Source organism: Schistocerca cancellata, chromosome 4 (assembly GCF_023864275.1).
Source record: "Schistocerca cancellata isolate TAMUIC-IGC-003103 chromosome 4, iqSchCanc2.1, whole genome shotgun sequence".
Taxonomy (NCBI): Eukaryota; Metazoa; Arthropoda; class Insecta; order Orthoptera; family Acrididae; genus Schistocerca; species Schistocerca cancellata.
In genome coordinates, this window is record NC_064629.1 from 649,750,537 (window position 1) to 649,760,190 (window position 9,654).

The 9,654-nt window shown below is 43.3% G+C and overlaps 1 non-coding gene across 1 annotated transcript; it reads left to right on the forward strand.

Moving 5' to 3' along the window:
- The first annotated feature begins 2,722 nt into the window (after positions 1–2,722).
- Positions 2,723–2,829, forward strand: LOC126186558 (U6 spliceosomal RNA). The gene has a single exon (XR_007537630.1). It is a non-coding gene; the product is annotated as a U6 spliceosomal RNA (small nuclear RNA).
- The last annotated feature ends 6,825 nt before the right edge of the window (positions 2,830–9,654 follow it).

Genomic DNA, 9,654 nt, shown 5'->3' on the forward strand with positions numbered 1-9,654 from the left:
GGGACACACAGGCAGCACATTACTCGATATGTCAATACTGAGCAACCGCTCAGTAGCCGTACCTCGAAATACCACGTATTCTCTGTGAAGTAGAAAGACACTGAGCCCCTGATCACCTCACTTCACAAGAGACAGATAACGGAGTGTGCACATAAACTCCGCTGTTGGAAACTCTAAGCATGGAAAAAGTCTCACTAATTGATGAGTGGCAGTACTCTTTGGTAGACGCCAGAGGCAGTGTACGATATACTTCAATCCCTCTGAGGCGATGCCTCCTGGTTGTGAACAGAGCGCCGTTCAGACTGATAGATGTATTTCGAGTTGTCAATATGTACTGTACATGGGATGTGGCCGTTACATCTTCCAACGTCTGTCATCGGCACATGGCTAAGAATGCCATTGTTACACCATATACATCCGTTTCTTCGCCTGCAGCGCCCTATAGGCTATCTCTTCATACCTCTTGTTAACTGCTTTGGACTGACTTTGCCAGATATGACGTGTCAGTCGTGTAATAACTTTTACCACTGTATTCGATAATGTCATAAAAGCAGAAATCTAGATAGTGCAAAAGATAATTACAGCAATATACAGTCAAGTGGTGGTTTATTCTTTCAAATAATATTGCATGAATGTGGCTCAGCACCATCGAAAACTTTTTATGTCAGAATAATTTTGAACATCACTGCACGGATAAGACGTGCTTTGGTCTTCTGCTCATCACAGGAGGGGTACTATATGCTAGTGAGCAGATGTATTTAATCCAATTGTTTGTGACCGTAGTAAGTGCTGCTTCGGCAATAAAATAAAAATCGTGACCTAAAGAATAGTACACGTACTGACAAAATAGAAGCTGTTCGGAATATGGTGACAGAAACTGAAACTGAAAAAGCATCACAAAGAAAGAACTGTGTAAGTACTGTGGTAGAAATTGCTTGGCCACGAACTCTTATTGCGAAGTAATCATAGTGACTTGAACTACATTTTGCTTACGGCAGTGCATAAGCCATTTAGAAAAGACATGTTTAGAAGTAATCGCGTTCTGTATACTGTGGTGATCGCTCCGCCTTTTTCCCCACTCTCACTCCTGAGCGACCGCTAGACTTACGGGAGTATGTGGTTACGTTCACTGTAGGCATGACCCAACAACACCAGAAGCCGGACTAAAAATTTAAGTTATGCTTCGCTCATGAACTCAAGGCGTCCTACATGAAACGCCTTGCTTTGAAATTTGGTTCTTCTGGAAGTACGAGTATTTCCCAGGAGCTAAACGGAGGTATTAAGTGTATACTGACGTGGCCAAAGTTCTTGACCGCTTCAAAAGTCATTGTCGAAAGTTGTGCCAAGACCACTTGCCGCAAGTCGCTATGAGAAGGGTTTTGAAGAGATGCACCGCCTCAGTTCAACGCCCACGACCGTGCAGTAGAAATTTAGGGGAGAGAGCTGCACCTAGAGGATATTATACTCAGGAACACAACGTGTTTTGGTCCATATTATAGTCTAGTGACTGACATGAATTCGAACTACAATATACATTAAGCATTCTCCACCATTTTCTGTAGCTTATGTTGTTGCTAAACATGCGGTTGTGTTTTGTGCGGCATTCGTAAATATTTCGAGTCCTACATATTTAAGTGCTGCATAGCACGTTAAAGATAATCGTATTTGGAAGATACCGTTAATTTTTCAGTCATAAAATTTCATGACGAGTAAAACTGTACATATTTTTGAAGCTAAATGTATAACGTGAGACGGTAAAGACATACTTTGTTGGAGATGCACCATCTTGTACCTTGAATTAGGTTAAGGTCTTTCACCATGAAACGTGGGATATTAGCAAATTAACTTAATTTCATTAATGATTTAACAATTTGATCAGTCTTGAAAATGAAAATTTGTGTTAGTTTCCAACAGCTTCAATTTCAAAATATATTAAACTTGTAACTGATTTCTTTTAATAATTTTTCTTAATTTAATTTTATTAACTGATTATTGATGCGTAGTAGAGTACCAGTGTAACAGAATGACAACTAAATACAGTACAGACAAAAGTTTCTCGACTGCAATGATTTTAAATTACAGTCTGATATTTGTTCCTGGTACATGACGATGTTGTTCCTTGGAAATTTTTTCACATTTGTAAAAACCTTAGTTTTTTGGAGTACATTTTGTAGTTTCTGAAAAAGACTGCAGCACATAAAATGAGTGCCGTTATCTAAAAATGGAATAAGAAAAAGTGTTGAACTTTTACTACAGAGCTGGCTAAAGGTGAAAGTCTGAAACGTGCCCATTGTAGAACACTCTCTATTATTCACACCTCGATAAAATTCCGTGATGTGTGCCCGATGGTCATTAATGACAACAACTTTATTTTTCTACTGTACCTTATATTTGTATCCTTCTAGCTGTGCAACTCTCAATCGAGACTGGAAAAATTGATTCATAACTCTGCAAGTCCTTCAAAACGTAGTATTGCTGTTGAAACTTCCTGGCAGATTAAAACTGTCTGCTGGACCGATACTCGAACTCGGGACCTTTGCCTTTCGCGGGCAAGTGCTCTACCAACTGAGCTACGACTCACGCAGTATCCTTTCTTTCAGTAGTTCTAGTCCTGCAAGGTTCGCAGGAGAGCTTCTGTAAAGTTTGGAAGGTAGAAGACGAGGTACTGGCAGAAGTAAAGCTGTGTTGACGGGGCGTGAATCGTGCTTGGGTAGCTCAGTCCGTACTCGATTCGGCGGTACATATACTAAAATTGGAACGATACAGAGAAGATTAGCATGGCCCCTGCGCAAGGATGGCACGCAAAATCGTGAAACGTTACACATTTAATTAAAAAAAAAAAGTTTCATATCAGCGCACACTCCGCTGCAGAGTGAAAATCTCATTCAGTATTGCTGTTGTCATTACTCTTCTATTGTTCAACTAAAGAAGGCTTTCGGGCTATTTCGAACTGCGTAGAAATTTATATCCCATTCTCATTAAAAATATTTTTAGTATTTATTCTGGTAAATTATTTCATGATTAGTTAAACTAATTAAAAGGAGGTGAGCAGCCAGCAGAAATTACGCTCTTTAATAAAAGCAAACCTTTTCGCTGAACAACGAACAAAATATTCACTACCATAATATCAAAAATGGTTCAAATGGCTCTGAGCACTATGGGACTCAACTTCTGAGGTCATTAGTCCCCATGAACTTAGAACTAGTTCAACCTAACTAACCTAAGGACATCACACACATCCATGCCCGAGGCAGGATTGGAACCTGCGGCCGTAGCGGTCTCGCGGTTCCAGACTGCAGCAACTAGAACCGCACGGCCACTTCGGCAGGCACCATAATATCAAAACACGACAGAAAATCATGAACAAAATTGTAGACATCGGTCTAAAGAACTTCCGGTTACCATTAAAATCTCTTACAGGGTATAACGAGGCTACAGTTTCACCTATTGTCACGTTATAGAGTCAACACATGGTGCGTGAACTGACACCAACAAAAGCCATGGAGGACATACGTAGGATGCAAAGACGACTGCTGTTGCGTCTTAAACTACAGGGTATCGGTGGAAGCCTGTATTATCCAATACAGAAATTAAGGAGCGCTTGGCAAGCTAGAATGCATGGGACAACCTAAATAAGTGAAGATTAGTGCTCCAATTCCTAAATCGCTCGGCAGAAAGGTAAATCTTCGCATAAATGAACTCGACGAATGTTGTATACACTTCCACTGCATTAGGTCTACAACTTTTCTTCCGCCGTTTTTTCTCGAAGTTTATTATGAAAAATTTACAAAACATTTACGATTTAAAGTTTTGGCCATTTCTGACCACTGCCTTCTTCCATCTTTCGGGCAGCATTCGAATCTCTCGGCTATAGAAGTGGGCGTCTTTTGAGAAGATCCATGAATCGATCCAGTGACAGGAAGTGCTGGTCAGCCACACTGTGCGTCATTGTCCGAATAATGTGGTAGTTTGAGGGAGAAATGTTTGGAGAATCCAACAGGTGGTTTGGGACTTCCCACTACACCGTTTCCAAGTGTATACATTAAAGTTTTTGCAATTGCAAATATGGCCAAACGTCAGCTGTTTAATGGAATGACGACAATGAAAATTTGTTCCAGACCGGAACTCGAACCAGGATTTACCGCTTATCGCTAGCGGTCGCCTTACCATTAGGCCATCCGTGCACATCTCACGAGCAGACCCAAACTTCCATATGTCATCAACCATGCGTCTGCAACCTGTACTCGTACGTCCATTATATATATTCCGGAACGGGTGAAACATTTTACTTGAAGTCGCTTGCCCGGTGTCAGCGGATAGATATGATACCGCAGTCCCTGTGTTATTCCGAAATACTACACAAAGTTCATTTGGACATGCAGAAGCAAAGCTGTAGACGTAATATTTTTAGAGAACTAAGAGAACAGACATAGCATTCTCGGACTGTGGGGAATTCAGTGCGTCACAGCACAGAAGATGAGGGTGCATTCACGGCCAAATGACAGATAACGAAAGAAAGAAAGAAAGAATATCTTCCAGGGTGGTACTGTACATATAATAAGAATATGTGCACTGTGGAGAGAGTTAAATCAGCTCGTGACTGTTCAAGTCCATGATACAAAGGGGAGGGAGAAGGAGGATGAGGGAAGAGGGAGAGAGAGAGAGACGGAGAGAGAGAGAGCTCTGGAAGCTGTGTTCTGTCCAGCGGGTACAGTTTCGTTTCACTGAGCGTTCGGTAGGAGCGACGAATAAACTGTGAGAAACACTATTTCCTTATACTGTTACTAGCCACAAACTGGACTGGGCGGTGTTTTACGTTAGAGCGTCACGGGAAACTACCAGAAGGGGTCAGTATAAAAGGTTACTTGGCGAACACAGAACGAGGGTAGACCTAGCAAAAGTCGGTATTGTAGCTGTAAATTGTCGTATCTGTGTTGGGATAAAACCAGAGCTTCAAACACAAACAGAAAGCACTGAAGCTCAAATCGTTATTGGTAAGGAAAGCTGGCTAAAGCTGGAGGTAAGTCCGGCCGAAATTTTTACAAGGGACTTAACCGTGTTTAGAAAGGATACATTAAATGCAGTTGGTGGAGGAGAATCTGTTGCTGTCAGAAATAGTTCATCCTTCCCCCCCCCCCTCCCCCCCATCTCAGATGATAAACTTGCTAAATCAGTTCGAAGAAAAATTTGAGTCTAATTTCAAGTGGGTATCTCACTCACAAACTTATATATAATAGTGACTTCAATCTAAACTCGATATGTCAGCGAAAATATGTGTTTAAAGTCGGTGGAAGGCATTAAACGCCGTCAGAAATCGTACTGACTGCTTTCTCAGAAAATTATTTTGAATAATTAGTTTCGGAGTCCACTCGAAGAGTGAATGGCTGCGAAAATATAGTTGACCTCTTAGCTACAAATAACCCTGAACATATAGGGAGCATCATGATGGATGCAGGGGTTAGTGACCACAAGGTCCTTGTAGGAAGACTGAATACCTTAACAACCAAACCAACGAAAATAGCCGCAAAAATATCTGTTTAAAAAAGCAAATAAAAATTCGCTTGACTCCTTCCTAAGAGGCAGTCTCCTCTCCTTCCAATCTGACTATGTTATCGTAGACAAGATGTGGATTAGATTCAAAGACACAATATCGACGGAAATTGAGAGATATATACCACATAAATTAATATTAAATGTTACTGATACCCCATGGAACACAAAACCGCTGTGAACACTGTTGCAGAAGCAACGAAAAATCCATGTCAAATTTAATAAAACGGAGAATCCCCAAAATTGGAAAAGTTTGGCAGCAGATATAAATTTAGCGCGATCTTCACTGCGAACACTTATAACAACGAAACTCTGCCAGGAAGTTTCATATCAGCGCACACTCCGTGGCAGAGTGAAAATCTCATTATTGAAACATCCCCCAGGCTGTGGCTAAGCTATGTCCCCGCAGTATCCTTTCTTTCAGGAGTGCTAGTTCTGCAAGGTTCGCAGGAGAGCTTCTGTAAAGTTTGGAAGGTAGGAGACGAGATACTGGCAGAAGTATAGCTGTGAGGACCGGACGTGAGTCGTGCTTCGGTAGCTCAGATGGTAGAGCACTTGCCCGCGAAAGGCAAAGGTCCCGAGTTCGAGTCTCGGTCGGGCACACAGTTTTAATCTGCCAGGAAGTTTCATATCTCGCGCACACTCCGCTGCAGAGTGAAAATCTCATTCTGGTAGCACTCACATTGTTAGCAGATGATGCTGTCATTTATCGTCTTGTAAAGTCATCAGATTATAACGTAACGAATGTAGGAAGAAACCCTTTGGGTGGAATAGAATATACCAAGTAGTTAATATTTTTTCAGCAGTCGAGGTATAATTTCCATTCGGGAAGTGCCATAAGGAAGCGCTTAACAATAGAAGACAAACTTAACCAATCTTGAGACTTACCGGGCGGCTGCGGAAACAAATTGTTAAGCATGTTTTGAGTCCGAGTACGAATAAAAAGCTAGAAGGTTGGAAATGGTTTCCGCTGAGCAGGTACTGACTGAGAGGGCCTACGGACAATGGGAGGATTAGCGCGAGCGAGCGGCCGGGCTTTGCCGGTATGGAGTTTACAGGCGGCTGCAGGTAAGCCGCGCCGAACCGCAGGCAGTTCCACCCTAAGTAGCGTATACTGCTGGCTAACGACAGTCGTAGCACTCGCTTTAATAACCCGAAATTAGGCGAGGAAGGTTGGTACAGGAAATCCAAGAGCGCTAAGTCAATCAAAGGAATGCAATACATCGTACAAAAAATTATCAACTGCAATAATAAATACATTTACAAACAAACCATTAATTCCTCAAAAATGTTGGTCTTTGTGAGTGACAAATGATTTTACGACTCAGAATAAAAGGCGTGTCCACTAATGGCACTGCACAGTAGACATCATACTGACAAACAACTAATGTTACATTGTTGTTAAACATTCTATAATACACTACTGGACATTAAAATTGCTACATCACGAAGATGACGTGCTACAGACGCAAAATTTAACCAACAGGAAGACGATGCTGTGATATGCAAATGAGTAGCTTTTCAGAGCATTCACACAAGGTTGGCGCCGGTGGCGACACCTACAACGTGCTAACATGAGGAAAGTTTCCAACCGATTTCTCATACACAAACAACAGCTGACCGGCGTTGCCTCACGAAACGTTGTTGTGATGCCTCGTGTAAGGAGGAGAAATGCGTACCATCACGTTTCGACTTTGATAAAGGTCGGATTGTAGCCTATCGCGTTTTATGGTATCGCGACATTGCTGTTCGCGTTGGTCGAGATCCAATGACTGTTAGCAGAATATGGAATCGGTGTGTTCAGGAGGGTAATACGGAACGCCGTGCTGGATCCCAACGGCCTCGTATCACTAGCAGTCGAGATGATAGGCATCTTATCCACATGGTTGTAACGGATCGTGCAGCCACATCTCGATCCCTGAGTCAACAGATGGGGACGTTTGCAAGACAACAACCATCTGCACGAACAGTTCGACAACGTTTGCAGCACCATGGACTATCAGCTCGGAGACCATGGCTGCTGTTACCCTTGACTCTGCATCACAGACAGGAGTGCCTGCGATGGTGTACTCAACGACGAACCTGGGTTCACGAATGGCAAAACGTCATTTTTTCGGATGAATCCAGGTTCTGTTTCCAGCATCATGATGGTCGCATCCGTGTTTGGCGACATCGCGGTGAACGCACATTGGAAGCATGTATTCGTCATCGCCATACTGGCGTATCACTCAGCGTGATGGTATGAGATGCAATTGCTTACACGTCTCGGTCACCTCTTGTTCGCATTGACGGCTATTTGAACAGTGGACGCTACATTTCAGATGTGTTACAACCCGCGGCTCTACCCTTCATTCGATCCCAGCAAAACCCTACATTTCAGCACGATAATGCACGACCGCATGTTGCAGGTCCTGTACGGGCCTTTCTGGATACAGAAAATGTTCGACTGCTGCCCTGGCCAGCACATTCTCCAGATCTCTCAGCAACTGAAAACGTCTGGTCAATGGTGGCCGAGCGGTCCGCTACGGTCGCAGGTTCGAATCCTGCCTCGGGCATGGATGTGTGTGATGTCAAAAAAAATGGCTCTGAGCACTATGGGACTTAACTTCTGTGGTCATCAGTCCGCTAGAACTTAGAACTACTTAAACCTAACTAACCTAAGGACATCACACACATCCATGCCCGAGGCAGGATTCGAACCTGCGACCGTAGCAGTCGTGCGGTTCCTGACTGAGCGCCTTAAACGCGAGACCACCGCGGCCGGCTGTGTGTGATGTCCTTAGGTCAGTTAGGTTTAAGTAGTTCTAAGTTCTTTGGGACTGATGACCTGAGATGTTAAGTCCCATAGTGCTCAGAGCCAATGGTGGCCTAGCATCTGGCTCGTCACAATACGCCAGTCACTACTCTTGATGAACTGTGGTATCGTGTTGAAGCTGCATGGGCAGCTGTACCTGTACACGCCGTCTAAGCTCTGTTTTGACTCAATGCCCAGGCGTATCAAGGCCGTTATTACGGCCAGAGGTGGTTGTTCTGGGTACTGATTTCTCAGGATCTACGCACCCAAGTTGCGTAAAAATGTAATCACATGTCAGTTCTATTATAATATATTTGTCCAATGAATACCCGTTTATCATCTGGATTTTTTCTTGGTGTAGAAATTTTAATGGCCAGTAGTGTATACAGGGTGTTACAAAAAGGTACGGCCAAACTTTCAGGAAACATTTCTCACACACAAAAAAGAAAAGATTTCATGTGGACATGTGTCCGGGAACGCTTAATTTCCACGTTAGAGCTCATTTTAGTTTCGTAAGTATGTACTGTACTTCCTCGATTCACCGCCATTTGGCCAAATTGAAGGAAGGTAATGTTGACTTCGGTGCTTGTGTTGACACGCGACTCATTGCTCTACAATTCTAGCATCAAGCACATCAGTACGTAGCATCAACAGGTTAGTGTTCATCACGAACGTGGTGTTGCGGTCAGTGCAATGTTTACAAATGCGGAGTTGGGAGATGCTCATTAATGTATGGATTAGCACGGGACAATAGCCTTGGCGCGGTACGTTTGTATCGAGACAGACTTCCAGAACGAAAGTGTCACGATAGGAAGACGTTCGAAGCAATTGATCGGCGTCTTAGGGAGCACGGAACATTCCAGCCTATTCCACGCGACTGGGGAAGACCTAGAACGATGAGGACACCTGCAATGGACGAGGCAATTCTCCGTGCAGTTGACGATAACCCTAATGTCAGCGTCAGAGAAGTTGCTGCTGCAAAAGGTAACGTTGACCACGTCACTGTATGGAGAGTGCTACGGGAGAACCAGTTGTTTCCGTACCATGTACAGCGTGTGCAGGCACTATCAGCAGCTGATTGGCCTCCACGGGTACACTTCTGCGAATGGTTCATCGAACAATGTGTCAATCCTTATTTTAGTGCAAATGTTCTCTTTACGGATGAGGCTTCATTCCAACGTGATGAAATCGTAAATTTTCACAATCAACATGTATGGGCTGACGAGAATCCGCACGCAATTGTGCAATCGCGTCATCAACACAGATTTCCTGTGAATGTTTGGGCAGGCGTTGTTGGTGATGTCTTGATT